This window comes from Pseudophryne corroboree, chromosome 4 (assembly GCF_028390025.1).
Source record: "Pseudophryne corroboree isolate aPseCor3 chromosome 4, aPseCor3.hap2, whole genome shotgun sequence".
In the NCBI taxonomy this organism is placed as follows: domain Eukaryota; kingdom Metazoa; phylum Chordata; class Amphibia; order Anura; family Myobatrachidae; genus Pseudophryne; species Pseudophryne corroboree.
Window position 1 is genome coordinate 328,739,894 of NC_086447.1, and position 15,000 is coordinate 328,754,893.

At 45.2% G+C, this 15,000-nt stretch overlaps 1 pseudogene; it reads right to left on the reverse strand.

The window, feature by feature from the left end:
* Positions 1-279: 279 nt before the first annotated feature.
* Positions 280-398, reverse strand: LOC134913157 (5S ribosomal RNA; annotated as a pseudogene).
* Positions 399-15,000: the final 14,602 nt, after the last annotated feature.

Sequence of the window (15,000 nt, forward strand, 5' to 3'; positions counted from 1 at the left end):
GATAATCTGTATTAATAGGACCCACGGAGGAGGTCGGTGTACATATTTTATCATAGAAAGACTGAATACATTGGGTCAATACTAAACACTTTGTTAGTTACCCATGAAATCATATGGCATAAATTCAGATTGGATGTCTGGCTGTGCTCATGAGAAATAGATCCTCATGAAGGAGGATATAAAAGGAAAGAAAGAAAAATAAGAAGAGGCTGAAGAAAGTGTAAATAGTGGTGATACTGCTGTTGGTGTCCACCCTTCAGAGGAAGGGGAATAGTTCCTGTCCTACAACACCGGGTATTCCCAGGGAGTCTCCCCTCGTGGTACTAACCCAGCCCAACGCTGTTTAGCTTCCAAGATCGGACGAGATCGGGCACAAGAGGCGTGGTATGGTAGTAGGAGGGATATCTACCAATGAGAGTGCACCTATATATGAAAGTATAAGAAGATAGAAAAATAGGACAGGTAATAGGTGGATCTGCTTTCCACGTTAGGTAGAGTAAAATGACTGTCACACCGTGGCGCCGTGTACCCTGAATCGGGGATGAGAGTCCACTAGACAGTAATCAGTTAGAAAAATGAAGAAAGAAAGTATATAGATGGAGTTAAATAACCATTCAATATTATGGAAATATACAATGACGAAGAAAAAAATCAAAGTGAGTTACAAAAACCAGAAACAAACTGACTATGCAGTCTTTGTATGCATTCAATATTAGACAAAGATAAATAACCCGTGCGCGATTGAAAATGGGGATTGCTGCATCTGATAAGAATATTGTGTGAGGCTGATATAAGAAAACCAGAAAGTAAGTGATCACAGGAATAAGCACTTATAATAAAGTATATTGCTTAAGGCCAATAGAATCATGTAGTATCAAAAATTAGGGATCACCCTCTAATCACCCAGACAGATGAACTGGGTTAAACACACAGAGTCATTATTATTGTGTGTGTAGATACCTCCTAAGAGATATATGAATATATCATGCATCAACAATGAGTGCCTATATTAGAAATTAAGCACATTCTAGGCTTATGTTGAAAATAAGGACCTATAGAGACATCTAGTCAAAAAAATAATAATATAGCGATTATTGATGTTGGCAAAAAAGCCAAAATACTCAAAAGATCAGACGCAGCAGGTGGATGATAAATAGAGAAGCCTCCATGCGCAGGTCCCGCTGTGGAATCCGTAGAAAACGCGTTTCGCCCGCGGGCTTGTTCACTTCCGGGATAATAGTGACACAGGAGTGGCTAAAACCCTGGATCCTGGAGAGAACAGGAGCTTAAGGGGTGACAACAGCAGCAGCAACATCTTGGAAGAAAGGTCCCCAGGGAATCAAGTGGAAGAAGTAGGAAAAGGTAAGTGTTTATAATAGGGATCTGGTCAGCATACTGGCATTTGGGATGAGTCGGGATCCCGACATGGATCACAATGCTGATGCCGGAATCCCGACTGTCAGGTTCGGGGGAGGCCGTGGAGAGGGAGGGTTAGGGTTAAGCACTAAGGGGGTGCTGGTTAGGCTGCGGGGAGGGTTAAGGTTAGGCACTAAAGGGGGGTGCATTAGACAGTGCAGGGGGGAAGAGTTAGGGTTAGACTGCTGGTAGGGAGAGTTTGGAGGGTAGAGGGTTAAGATATTTACCTGGCAGGTACAGACGCCCCAGCGGCCCCGGCACCCTCCCTCCTCCAGCCGCTGCCCTGTGTGGGGGGGAGGGGTGAAGCAGTTACGGGCACAGTTCCAGGAGTGTCCTCTATTCCGGCCTCACACTATCGTGCAGTGCCATGGTGCTGCATTGGCGCTGGCACTCTGATCCTCCTGCCACCGGCCTCTTCAGCCTGTGCCTGGCTCTGCGGGCCTCCCTCGCTGGAGCGGTGAGTGACCAGAGAGCCCTGTGCCCTCCTGCTTCCCACCCCCCTGTGAGTGGCCCCATGTACCCCCGCCTTATGTGTGTGTGGCCCCCTCTTCCTCCCTCACCCTGGTGTGTGGACCCCTGTGTGTATATGAAACCTTGCGCCCTCCTTCCCCCCAATCCCCTGTGTGTGGCCCCTCTACCCCCTGTCTTATGTGTGTGTGACACCATCTACCCCCCCCACATTGTTGCGTGGCCCCCTATGCCCGCTGCCTTTGTGAGTGTGTGTTACCCTGTGCCCCCCCTACTCCTGTGTGTATAACATTCTGTGCTCCCCCGTGTGTGGTGCATTGTGTCCCCTGCCCCTATGTTTGATACACTTTGCACCCCCTGCACCTCTGTGTGTCGCCCGTGCCCCCTACCCCCCCCATGTTTGACACCGTTTGCCCGCTGCCTTTGTGTGTGTGTCACCCTGTTCTCCCCTACCCCTGTGTATATGACATTCTGTGCCCCCTTGTCTGGCACAAATAATCTTTTATTTCTCTGACGTCCTAGTGGATGCTGGGACTCCGTCAGGACCATGGGGATTAGCGGCTCCGCAGGAGACAGGGCACAAAAATAAAAGCTTTAGGACTAGGTGGTGTGCACTGGCTCCTCCCCCTATGACCCTCCTCCAAGCCTCAGTTAGGTTTTTGTGCCCGTCCGAGCAGGGTGCAATCTAGGTGGCTCTCCTAAAGAGCTGCTTAGAAAAAGTTATTAGGTTTTTTATTTTCAGTGAGTCCTGCTGGCAACAGGCTCACTGCAACGAGGGACTTAGGGGAGAAGAAGTGAACTCACCTGCGTGCAGGATGGATTGGCTTCTTAGGCTACTGGACACCATTAGCTCCAGAGGGATCGAACACAGGCCCAGCCATGGAGTCCGGTCCCGGAGCCGCGCCGCCGACCCCCTTGCAGATGCCGAAAAGTGAAGAGGTCCAGAAACCGGCGGCAGAAGACTTTTCAGTCTTCATGAGGTAGCGCACAGCACTGCAGCTGTGCGCCATTGTTGTCAGCACACTTCACACCAGCGGTCACTGAGGGTGCAGGGCGCTGGGGGGGGGGGCGCCCTGGGCAGCAATGATAATACCTTGTTCTGGCTAAAAATACATCACATATAGCCCCTGGGGCTATATGGATGTATTTAACCCCTGCCAGGTCTCACAAACACCGGGAGAAGAGCCCGCCGAAATAGGGGGCGGGGCCTATCTACTCAGCATACAGCGCCATTTTCCTGCACAGCTCCGCTGCGAGGAAGGCTCCCAGGACTCTCCCCTGCACTGCACTACAGAAACAGGGTAAAAAAACAGAGAGGGGGGGCACTTTTTTGGCGATATTGATATATTAAGCTGCTATAAAGGAAACAACACTTCTGTAGGGTTGTTCCTATATATTTATAGCGCTTGGGTGTGTGCTGGCAAACTCTCCCTCTGTCTCCCCAAAGGGCTAGTGGGGTCCTGTCTTCGATAAGAGCATTCCCTGTGTGTCTGCTGTGTGTCGGTACGTGTGTGTCGACATGTATGAGGACGATGTTGGTGTGGAGGCGGAGCAATTGCCGGTAATGGTGATGTCACCCCCTAGGGAGTCGACACCGGAATGGATGGCTTTGTTTATGGAATTACGTGATAATGTCAGCACGTTACAAAAATCAGTTGACGACATGAGACGGCCGGCAAACCAGTTAGTACCTGTCCAGGCGTCTCAGACACCGTCAGGGGCTGTAAAACGCCCTTTACCTCAGTCGGTCGACACAGACCCAGACACGGACACCGAATCTAGTGTCGACGGTGAAGAAACAAACTTATTTTCCAGTAGGGCCACACGTTATATGATCACGGCAATGAAGGAGGCTTTGCATATCTCTGATACTGCAAGTACCACAAAAAGGGGTATTATGTGGGGTCTGAAAAAACTACCTGTAGTTTTTCCTGAATCAGAGGAATTGAATGAAGTGTGTGATGAAGCGTGGGTTAACCCCGATAGAAAACTGCTAATTTCAAAGAAGTTATTGGCATTATATCCTTTCCCGCCAGAGGTTAGGGCACGCTGGGAAACACCCCCTAGGGTGGATAAGGCACTCACACGCTTATCAAAACAAGTGGCGTTACCGTCTCCTGAAACGGCCGCCCTCAAGGATCCAGCTGATAGGAGGCTGGAAACTACCCTGAAAAGTATATACACTCATACTGGTGTTATACTGCGACCAGCCATCGCCTCAGCATGGATGTGCAGTGCTGGGGTGGTTTGGTCGGATTCCCTGACTGAAAATATTGATACCCTGGATAGGGACAGTATTTTATTGACTATAGAGCAATTAAAGGATGCTTTTCTTTATATGCGAGATGCTCAGAGGGATATTTGCACTCTGGCATCGAGAGTAAGTGCGATGTCCATATCTGCCAGAAGAAGTTTATGGACGCGACAGTGGTCAGGTGATGCGGATTCCAAACGGCATATGGAAGTATTGCCGTATAAAGGGGAGGAATTATTTGGGGTCGGTCTATCGGATTTGGTGGCCACGGCAACAGCCGGGAAATCCACCTTTTTACCTCAGGTCCCCTCCCAACAGAAAAAGACACCGTCTTTTCAGCCGCAGTCCTTTCGTTCCTATAAGAACAAGCGGGCAAAAGGACAGTCATATCTGCCCCGAGGCAAAGGAAAGGGTAAGAGAGTGCACCAAGCAGCTCCCTCCCAGGAGCAGAAGCCCTCCCCGGCTTCTGCAAAGCCCTCAGCATGACGTTGGGGCTTTACAAGCGGACTCAGGGGCGGTGGGGGGTCGACTCAAGAATTTCAGCGCACAGTGGGCTCACTCACAGGTGGACCCCTGGATCCTGCAGGTAGTATCTCAGGGTTACAGGTTGGAATTCGAGAAGTCTCCCCCTCGCCGGTTCCTAAAGTCTGCTCTGCCAACGTCTCCCTCAGACAGGGCGACGGTATTGGAAGCCATTCACAAGCTGTATTCTCAGCAGGTGATAGTCAAGGTACCCCTCCTACAACAGGGAAAGGGGTATTATTCCACACTATTTGTGGTACCGAAGCCGGACGGCTCGGTAAGACCTATTCTAAATCTGAAATCTTTGAACCTGTACATACAAAAATTCAAGTTCAAGATGGAGTCACTCAGAGCAGTGATAGCGAATCTGGAAGAAGGGGACTTTATGGTGTCCCTGGACATCAAGGATGCTTACCTGCATGTCCCAATTTGCCCTTCACATCAAGGGTACCTCAGGTTCGTGGTGCAAAACTGTCATTATCAGTTTCAGACGCTGCCGTTTGGATTGTCCACGGCACCTCGGGTCTTTACCAAGGTAATGGCCGAAATGATGTTTCTTCTGCGAAGAAAAGGTGTATTAATTATCCCTTACTTGGACGATCTCCTGATAAGGGCAAGGTCCAGAGAACAGCTGGAGGACATAGTAGCACTAACCCAAGTAGTGCTGCAACAGCACGGGTGGATTCTGAATTTTCCAAAATCTCAATTGACCCCGACGACACGTCTGCTGTTCCTGGGAATGATTCTGGACACGGTTCAGAAAAAGGTGTTTCTTCCGGAGGAGAAAGCCAGGGAGTTATCCGAACTTGTCAGGAACCTCCTAAAACCAGGAAAAGTGTCTGTGCATCAATGCACAAGAGTCCTGGGAAAAATGGTGGCTTCTTACGAAGCGATTCCATTCGGCAGATTCCACGCACAAACTTTTCAGTGGGATCTGCTGGACAAATGGTCCGGATCGCATCTGCAGATGCATCAGCGGATAACTTTGTCTCCACGGACAAGGGTGTCTCTTCTGTGGTGGTTGCAGAGTGCTCATCTGTTAGAGGGCCGCAGATTCGGCATACAGGACTGGGTCCTGGTGACCACGGATGCCAGTCTGAGAGGCTGGGGAGCGGTCACACAGGGAAGAAACTTCCAGGGAGTGTGGTCAAGCCTGGAGATGTCTCTTCACATAAATATACTGGAGCTAAGAGCGATTTACAATGCTCTAAGCCTGGCAAAACCCCTGCTTCAGGGTCAGCCGGTGTTGATCCAGTCGGACAACATCACGGCAGTCGCACACGTAAACAGACAGGGCGGCACAAGAAGCAGGAGGGCAATGGCAGAAGCTGCAAGGATTCTTCGCTGGGCGGAAGATCATGTGATAGCACTGTCAGCAGTGTTCATTCCGGGAGTGGACAACTGGGAAGCGGACTTCCTCAGCAGACACGATCTACACCCGGGAGAGTGGGGACTTCATCCAGAAGTCTTCCACATGATTGTGAACCGTTGGGAAAAACCAAAGGTGGATATGATGGCGTCCTGCCTCAACAAAAAACTGGACAGGTATTGCGCCAGGTCAAGAGACCCTCAGGCAATAGCTGTGGACGCTCTGGTAACACCGTGGGTGTTCCAGTCAGTGTATGTGTTTCCTCCTCTGCCTCTCATACCAAAAGTACTGAGAATTATACGGCAAAGGGGAGTAAGAACGATACTCGTGGCTCCGGATTGGCCAAGAAGAACTTGGTACCCGGAACTTCAGGAGATGCTCACGGAAGATCCGTGGCCTCTACCTCTAAGACGGGACCTGCTTCAGCAGGGACCGTGTCTATTCCAAGACTTACCGCGGCTGCGTTTGACGGCATGGCGGTTGAACGCCGAATTCTAAGGGAAAAAGGCATTCCGGAAGAGGTCATCCCTACCCTGGTAAAAGCCAGGAAGGAGGTGACTGCACAACATTATCACCGCATTTGGAGAAAATATGTTGCGTGGTGTGGGGCCAGGAAGGCCCCGACGGAGGAATTTCAACTGGGTCGATTCCTACATTTCCTGCAAACAGGATTGTCTATGGGCCTCAAATTAGGGTCCATTAAGGTTCAAATTTCGGCCCTGTCGATTTTCTTCCAGAAAGAATTGGCTTCAGTTCCTGAAGTCCAGACTTTTGTAAAAGGAGTACTACATATACAGCCCCCGGTTGTGGCTCCGTGGGATCTTAATGTAGTTTTGGATTTTCTCAAATCCCATTGGTTTGAGCCACTCAAATCGGTGGATTTGAAATATCTTACATGGAAAGTAACCATGCTACTAGCCCTGGCTTCAGCCAGGAGAGTGTCAGAATTGGCGGCTTTATCGTATAAAAGCCCATATCTGATTTTCCATTCGGACAGGGCAGAACTGCGGACGCGTCCTCAGTTTCTGCCTAAGGTGGTTTCAGCGTTTCACCTGAACCAGCCTATTGTGGTGCCTGCGGCTACTAGCGATTTGGAGGATTCCAAGTTGCTGGACGTTGTCAGGGCATTGAAAATATATATTTCAAGGACGGCTGGAGTCAGAAAATCTGACTCGCTGTTTATACTGTATGCACCCAACAAGCTGGGTGCTCCTGCTTCTAAGCAGACGATTGCTCGTTGGATTTGTAGCACAATTCAACTTGCACATTCTGTGGCAGGCCTGCCACAGCCTAAATCTATCAAGGCCCATTCCACAAGGAAGGTGGGCTCATCTTGGGCGGCTGCCCGAGGGGTCTCGGCATTACAACTCTGCCGAGCAGCTACGTGGTCGGGGGAGAACACGTTTGTAAAATTCTACAAATTTGATACCCTGGCTAAAGAGGACCTGGAGTTCTCTCATTCGGTGCTGCAGAGTCATCCGCACTCTCCCGCCCGTTTGGGAGCTTTGGTATAATCCCCATGGTCCTGACGGAGTCCCAGCATCCACTAGGACGTCAGAGAAAATAAGATTTTACTTACCGATAAATCTATTTCTCGTAGTCCGTAGTGGATGCTGGGCGCCCATCCCAAGTGCGGATTGTCTGCAATACTTGTACATAGTTATTGTTACAAAAAAATCGGGTTGTTATTGTTGTGAGCCGTCTGTTCAGAGGCTCCTACGTTTGTCATACTGTTAACTGGGTTCAGATCACAGGTTGTACGGTGTGATTGGTGTGGCTGGTATGAGCCTTACCCGGGATTCAAAATCCTTCCTTATTGTGTACGCTCGTCCGGGCACAGTATCCTAACTGAGGCTTGGAGGAGGGTCATAGGGGGAGGAGCCAGTGCACACCACCTAGTCCTAAAGCTTTTATTTTTGTGCCCTGTCTCCTGCGGAGCCGCTAATCCCCATGGTCCTGACGGAGTCCCAGCATCCACTACGGACTACGAGAAATAGATTTATCGGTAAGTAAAATCTTATTTTTAGTCCATGGGGGTCCCTCTGCTCTTTAGTGCCCCGGGCATCCCAGAGCCTTAATCTAGCTTTGATGCACCCTGCCCCAAAAAATCCTAGAGTGAGGTATACGTGTGTGCCTGTATAGACACATATATATTAAATCTTTTGTGTGTTAAAGGGGGGAGGCCCAAAACATATTATTGCACCAGGGCCCACCACTTGCTAATTCCGCCACTGATTACAGTACCGTCACATAGTTTCAAAATTGTTTATAGACTGTATATAAGTACTTTTTAAAACAATAGTTAACTATCCGTGTCCAAGGTGCTATTTAATGCAACTGATGATGTGGTGATGAGAAATGGAATGATTTTAAAAGGGTAAATAATTTTTCAGATGCTGATGGAGTTGCTATTGTGTGGTGGTCATATAAATGGTATATGTATTGTTAAGATGCTCACAAGGCTGTGCTTCCTTTTGTATTATTGGATACAGGAATATTTTCTGTAATATGTGACAATCACAAGGAGTCTTCTTTTATTGCATTGCGATTACAAGAATGCTGATTGTATTGCAGTCACTAGGAAGCAGTCTGTATTGTGTGTCGATCACTAGGATACAGTTCGTTTTGTGTGGCAATGTAAAAAAAAATTTAAAAAATCCATATGGAGTTTCTTCATTACCCATACCCTGATTATATTCATCATAGGCACAAAAATGGGCCCAAAAAAGGCTTCTGGTAGTGCCTTTCGGAAACAGAAAAAGGAAAGAGAAAGGACTGCTTCAAATCTGGCTGGTAACTTAGGAAAATGGTTGACAAAGGAAGATACTACTACACTACTTGATATAGAAGAAAGTGCAGCTTCATCTTCAACCACAATCAGTCAGAACCCAATAATTGCGAGCAATAGGTCTCCTGACTCTGAAGATCAAAAATGGGGGGGGGGGGCGCCAGTCCCTTACTTTGCCAGGGGCGCTTGGACCCCTAGATACACCCCTGTGTGCCAGTGTACTTTTATTTTAACAACTGCACCCCTGTTTTTTTTACAGCATTCAAGACAGGGCCAGTGTACTTTTATTTTAACAACAGCACCCCTATATTTTTACAGCAAACAGGACAGGGCCAGCACCCCTGTATTTGAACAACACCCCTGTAATTTATCAGTTTACAAGTCAGGGCCAGTGTACTTTTATTTTAACAACTGCACCCCTGCATTATTACAGCATACAGGACAGGACCAGTGTACTTTTATTTTAACAATAGCACTTCTGTACTTTTACAGCATACAGGACAGGGCCAGCATATATGTATTTGAACAACACCCCTGTAATTTTACAGTTTACAAGAATGTGCCAGTGTACTTTTATTTTAACAACTGCACCCCTGTTTTTTTACAGCATACAAGACAGGGCCAGTGTACTTTTATTTTAACAACAGCTCTCTTGTATTTTTACAGAATACAAGACAGGGCCAACACCCCTGTATTTGACCAACACCACTGTAATTTACCAGTATACAAGACATGGTCAGTGTACAGTACTTTTATTTTAACAACTGTAGTCCTGTATATTAACTGCATACAGTACAGTACAAGGCCAGCACCCATATATCTGAACAACACCCCTGTAATTTTACAGTATACAAGACAGGGCCAGTGTACTTTTATTTTAACAACTGCACCCCTGTATTTTTATAGCATACAGGACAGGGCCAGTGTACTTTTATTTTAACAAAAGCACCCCTGTGTTTGAACAACACCCCTATATTTTTACAGTATAAAAGACAGAGTCAGTGTACTTTTATTTTAACAACTGCACGCCTGTATTTTTACAGCATACAGGACAGGGCAAGCACCCCTTATTTGAACAACTCCTCTGTAATTTTACAGTATGCAAGACAGGGCCAGTGTACTTTTATTTTAAAAACTGCACCCCTGTATTTTTACAGCATACAGGACAGGGCCAGTATACTTTTATTTTAACAACAGCACCCCTGTGTTTGAACAACACCCCTATATTTTTACAGTATAAAAGACAGGGTCAGTGTACTTTTAGTTTAAGAACTGCACCCCTGTATTTTTACAGCATACAGGACAGGGCAAGCACCCCTTTATTTTAACTACTCCTCTGTAATTTTACAGTATGCAAGACAGTGCCAGTGTACTTTTATTTTAAAAACTGCACCCCTGTATTTTTACAGCATACAGGACAGGGCCAGTGTACTTTTATTTTAACAACAGCACCCCTGTATTTTTACAGCATACAGGACAGGGCCAGCACCCTGTATTTGAACAACACCCCTGTAAATTTACAGCATACAAGACAGTGCCCCTGTACAGCACATTGACAGCCAGGACAGCAACACACATGTACAGCTGCAGCAGCCCTAATAGCACATGACACCAGTAACAGGACAGCACCCCTAGAGAGCACACACCATCCCACCCATTGCCACCACCCACAGAGAGACAGAGGTCTGTCTCCCTTACTCTCCAAGTCCAGAGTGAAAATGGTGGTGACACATGGCTCTTTATATGGAATCCAAAACCCGTGAGAATCCAACAGCGGGATGATGTCATTTTGCCTCATTCTGGCATCTGAGTCAAGCGGGAAGTCTTGAGCCAGAGTCAAATCCAGCTCGGAGCGTGAAGTTCGGGGGGATTCATTTCTCTGAGAACCGAACCCGCTTTTCTCTAGTATAAAGAGGTATATGGGTGAGAATCCAGGAAGTGTTGCTTTTTGGCATGTATATCAAGAGGACCCAACTACATGGAACTTGACCACTGTGTTGTTCTTGATACCGGTAATATATTCCATTTTAGATATAAACCAAAACCTGTTCATTAGCACTTGACAAAATGGCAGATGTGACTGTTTCCAGGCTTTGGCTAGTTGATATGGAGCAGCATTAGCAATTTGTAGGATCAATTTGTTAATGGATTTACTGCAGGTGTCTGGCAGACTGGGCACACAAGAGCATATTGGTCAGGGTGAGTGGGAGACTGAGAGCTATTACTAAGCTAATAGGTGATTAAAACATGGATCAGAAAGAAATAATACGAGGACAGGGAAGTGAAAGCAGTGGTGGAAGTAGGAAAGTACAGGGGCTGCAGCTGGGAGAGGTAGAGCAGTCTGCAAGAAGAGATCCAGAAGCTCCTACTAGCCTCACTAAGCCCAATGCAGCTCACCTCTGGTCATGGTAGCACAGATGATGCAACCTGCTGTCCAAGATGACTGCCACCGGCTGTCATGCCAGCAGCACAAGAAGCAGGTCTGGCCATAGCCATGATTGCTAGAAGCCTTGTAACAACAATGCCCCAGCAGCTGTGTGCAGATATAGTTACATAGTTACATAGTTGTTGAGGTTGAAAAAAGACAAATGTCCATTGAGTTCAACCTGTATTATAATTTTATAATAATTAAATGCTGTATCCTTGGATATTTTTTTCAGCTAGAAATCTATCTAATCCATTTTTACATTGACTGATTGAATCCACCAATACTACCTTCTCTGGCAGAGAATTGAAAATCCTTACTGCTCTTACTGTGAAGAACCCCTTTCCTCCATTGTGTATGAATTTTTTTCTATTCTAACCTCAGGGGGTGTCCTCGTGTCCTATGTAGCGATTTTTTGATAAACAAATCGTTTGAATAATACTTGTATTGTCCCTTTATGTATTTATAAATATTAATAATGTCCCATCTCAATTGCCTCTGTTCCAGAGTAAACATATCTAACCTTTTAAGTATTTCCTCATAATTCAGTGCCTCTAACCCCTTAATCAGTTTGGTGGTTCACCTCTGAGCCCTTTCGAGTTCCAAGATATCTTTTTTATAGTGAGGTGCCCAGAACTGTACACAATGGGGGAAATTCAGATTTGATCGCAGCAGCAAATTTGTTAGCAGTTGGGATAAATCATGTGCACTGTAGGTGTGGAAGATATAACATTTGCAGAGAGAGTTAGATTTGGGTGGGTTATTTAGTTTCTGAGCAGGGTAAATACTGGCTGCTTTATTTTTACACTACAATTAAGATTTCAGTTTGAACACACCCCACCCAAATCTAACTCTCTCTGCACATGTTATATCTGCCCCCCCCTGCAGTGCATATGGTTTTACCTAACTGCTAACAAATTTGCTGCTGAGATCAACTGTGAATTAGGCTCAATATTCCAGGTGTGGCTGCACCAATGATTTATACAGTGGCAGGATTATACTCTCATCCCTTGTTTCCATTCCCCGTTTTATGCATGCTAACACCTTATTTGCTTTTGTTGCTGCATTTTGACATTGTGTACTGCTACTAAGTTTATTATCAATGAGCACCCCCAAATCTTTTTCAACTACCGTTATCCCTACATTTTCCTAAATTAGTTTATATGCTGCCTGATTGTTTAAAGTCCCAAAGTACATAACTGTACAATGTCTATATTGAACCTCATTCTCCATTTATCCGCCCAGACCTCAAGTCTAGATAAGTTATTCTGTAGAGATTCAACATCTTTGTCTGAATTAATTACTCTACATAGTTTAGTATCATCTGCGGAAATTGACACTGTACTTTCTAGTCCCTCTCCTAGGTCATTAATGAATATGCTAAACAGCAATGGCCAAAGTACTGATCCCTGTGGTATTCCACTGAGTACTGAGGCCCATTCAGAGAACATCCCATTAATCCCCACTCGCTGTTCCATATTGTACAGTAATTACTCCCCCAAGTACATATAGTGTTTCCTACCCCAAGCTCTCTTAATTTGAACATTAGTCTCTTATGTGGGACTTTGTCAAAGGCCTTAGCGAAGTCCAGAGAGACCACATCCACTGCTTTACCCTGATCAATATTATCGCTCACTTTCTCGTAGAAGCTTAAGTTAGTTTGACATGACCTATCCTTCACAAAACCATGCTGATTCCTTGTAATAACCTTGGAGGTATCCAAGTACTCTAGTATGGAATCCCTTAATATACCTTCCAGTATTTTCCCCACTATAGATGTCAAACTTACCGGTCTATAGTTACCGGGATGAGTTTTAATACCGTTTTTAAATATTGGGACTACCTCTGCTATACACCAGTCCTTCTGTATCATTCCTGATGTAATTGACTCTCTGAAAACCAGATACAGGGTTCTGATTTATTCAATAAATCTGCTTTTTCCCTATCATCATTAATCAAGACATCTAACTCTAACATTAAAGGCCCAATATTCTTCTTTTTTAACCTTTTACCATTTATATACTTAAATTACTTTTTGGGGTTTGTTTTACTCTCCTTTGTGATTTGTTTTTCGTTTTCTATTTTAGCTGCTCTGATTTCTTTTTTGCATATTTTGTTACATTCCTTGTAGAACTGGAATGATTCCACCATACCATCAGTCTTAAATGCTTTGAAAGCATGCCTTTTTTTAATCCATTTGTTCCTTGACCTTCTTATTAAGCAACATTGGTTTGAATTTACTACTCCTGTTTTTGTTGACCTTGGGAATATACAATTTAGTGTACTTATTGAGCGCAGTTATAAAAACATCCCACATTTCAGCCGGATTCTTACCATGAAATACATTTTCCCAATTGATGTCCTTTATTGCTTGTTTCAGCAATATAAAATTAGCTTTTCTAAAGCTAAAGTCTTAGTTAGACCCTTATATTGTTGTTTTTGGAAGCTGATATCGAATGTGATCATATTATGATTGCTATTTCCTAAGGTCTCCCCTACATTAGTGTTTGATATTACTTCCTCATTATTAGTTAGTACTAGGTCCAATATAGTCCGATGCCTAGATGGTTCCTTGATTACCTGGAACAAGTAATGATATTTTAGCATGTTTAAGAACCTGTTGCCCCTAGCTGTATTTACTGTTTCAGTGTTCCAATTTATGCCCGGGTAATTAAAGTCCCCACCAATAATGACATCATCAGCTTTTTCAATTTACTGCAAGAGTTGGAATTCATCACAAACACTAATATCTGGCGGTTTATAACATGTCCCTATTAAAAGTTTTTTTTGTATCTTTACCCCCACTAGAAATCTCAACCCATAATGTCTCTACGTTATCTCCAGTCCCCTCATAAATTTCCTCCTTTAAATATGGTTTTAAGAATGGATTAACATAAAGACAAACACCCTCTTCCTTTTTATTAGTCCTATCTGTCCTGAAGAGGTTGTACCCTTCCATGTTTGCTGCCCAGTCATGAGAATTATCCCACTATGTCTCTGTAATGCCTATTATATCATATTGGTCTTTAAGCGCAATTGTTTCTAATTCCCCCATTTTACTTGTTAGGCTTCTTGCAATCATATACTTAAGCTTAGTAATTCCCTAATACGCAAGTTTTGTAAGTTTTTAGATAACGTTTCCTTAGGAACTTGAGTTTTCCTTAAATTACTATCGCTGACTATTTTTCTCCTTTCATCCTCTCCACCCCATTATACTTTATACATCCCTCTTTTCTTCACTCTCTAGATGTCCCTCTAGTTCTTACTAATCCCTCCCCCAGGCACCTACTTTAAAATCTCCTCCAACCTTCTAACCATCCTTCCCCCAGCACTGCTGCCCCCTCCTCATTCAGGTGCAATCAATCGCGACAAAAAAGATAGCGCCTGACTGAGAAGTCCGCTCAGTGTTCCAGGAACACAAACCCTTCTTTCCTACACCAGTTTCTGAGCCACACATTTACCTCCCTAATCTCCCTCTGCCTCCCTGGACTAGCGCGTGGTACAGGTAATATTTTGGAGAATATTACCTTAGATGTCTTTGCCTTTAGTTTTTGGCCTTGGTCACTATAATCTTTCTTAAGGACATCCCACCTACCACTAACTTTGTCATTGGTGCCAACGCCCCCTCCCAACAATCTTTCTACCCAGTCCACAATGTGCTGTACCCAAGCACCTGGGAGACAATAGACTGTACGGTGATCATGGTCCCGGTAGCAGATTGCCGTACCTGTCTTCCTGATGATAGAATCCCCTACCAC